Source organism: Orycteropus afer, unplaced genomic scaffold (assembly GCF_000298275.1).
Source record: "Orycteropus afer afer isolate SDZICR_OR568_19922 unplaced genomic scaffold, OryAfe1.0 scaffold00014, whole genome shotgun sequence".
Taxonomy (NCBI): domain Eukaryota; kingdom Metazoa; phylum Chordata; class Mammalia; order Tubulidentata; family Orycteropodidae; genus Orycteropus; species Orycteropus afer.
Window position 1 is genome coordinate 1,354,758 of NW_006921601.1, and position 1,970 is coordinate 1,356,727.

Genomic DNA, 1,970 nt, shown 5'->3' on the forward strand with positions numbered 1-1,970 from the left:
TCCTTTGTATTTGCATAAGAGTTGGTAAAACTATTTTAACATGATGACAGTGTGTGTGTATGTTTGTGTGTGTGTGTGTGAGACATATTTATATTATACAAAACAGAAAGTGTTGCTAAGGACAGTTTCTTAGTATGTCAAACACCCTCAAAACTTCAGGGTATAAACCTAATGTTTTCATGGCTCCTGAGGGAGATGGATTCAATACCATTTCCCACCCCGGCTCCAACTCCCTAAAGGATATTTCCCTCACTAACAGCTAACACTACAGTCTCTTGTGAGCTAAAGAGGTATATCTGGCATGGTGTATCTCTGAAGATGTTAGGGAGGAACAAAGAGGGACTTAATGACCTCTGAGCAATATTTATTCCCAGAGGATTCTGAAGGCTAAGCTCAAGGATTCTGGGCCATGCCTAGATTTAGGAACACCATCAGTGGCTATAAAGATGTTCTACATGTGACTAGGCAGACATGGGGGCCAGCGGCTTGAAAGGGCTCCCCATCACCATCTTTGAGCACTTCCTTCAATGCTCATTATTCTACCCCAGGTGAGGAAAAGGAATAGAAATATCACAGAGGTAAATCAGCTTCTCTTTCTTTCTGTCTCTCTCTGCCTCTCTGTCTCTGTCTCTCTCTCTCTTTCATTCTCTCATACACAGACACACAAATGTACATTCACGTACACATATGTTCACACAAAACACTACCCACAACTAGACCACCACAAATACAATATCATAGTAGCATGGAGTTCTATCTGCTGACACCCAAGAGTGAAGATTTTTCTGGCCATCAAATCAATTATTGTTGGTAGGGAACCACAACCTTTGATTGGACTTCCTGTCTTTCATCTGAAGTAGAAGAATGCATTTTGTAGTCCACTGTTGTACATGTGTGTTTGGTGAGAGAAGTAGAAGTCTGACTGATGTCAATATTCAAATAAAATGATCTAGATATTTTCCATTTGGTTGGCACTATTTTTATTTTCTTCTTTAAAGTGCTGAAGAGCACCTTGAAGACTAAGGTGTGCCTAACCCAAGCCATGGTATTTTCAGTCACCTCATATGCATGTGAGAGCTGGACAATGAATAAGTGTTGTGGGTTTAGAATAAATTGATGACCACTATAATGTCCAGAATTTGGAAGTCTTTATTCAGCTATAGCTGGGCTGCAGGGAACTAAAGCGTTCTCCCCAACTGCAGCCCAGATCCTAATTTCAGGCAGGTTTATATAGCTTAGGACTGCAAATAGGCAAGCAAGCGTGTTACAGAAGCGATAAATTGCCAGGTTATTGCCTAGGAAAGATTGATGGGGGTTGACAGGGCTCACAGGGAAAGGAATGTTGTGGGTTTCTCAGGGATGTCTTGTTTGGGAAAGGGAGAGGGGAGTGGATTTCTCATGAAATTACAAAATAGAATCATCTACTTCATTAGGAAGACTGTAGAAGAGTTGATGCTTTTGAGTTGTGTTGTTGGCGAAGAATACTGAAAGTACCAGGGACCGCCAAAAGAAAGAACAAATCTGTCCCAGACGAAGTGCAGCCAGAATGCTCCTTGGAAGTGAGAATGGCCAGACTTCATCTCACCTACTTTGGTCATGTTGTCAAAAGGGACCATTCCCTGGAGAAGGATATCATGCTTGGTAAAGTGGAGGGTCAACAAGAAAGGGGAAGGCCTTCATAGAGATGGGTTGACAAAGTGGCTGCCAATGATGGGCTCAGGTATAGCAAGGATTGTGAGGCTAGCACAGGCCTAGGCAGTGTTTTGTTCTGTTGTACATAGGGTCGCTATGAGTTGGAGACAATTTGACAGCACCTAACAACAATTTTCTTCTTGCATCTCCCTTATAACCCTAGTGAATTTAGAGATCTGTCAAATTATGGCTTGACCAGCCTGTGCCCACACTATTTTATGGAGACTTATCCAAGCTTATTTTTAGTATTATAAGACCAATATCCCTATAGATCACAG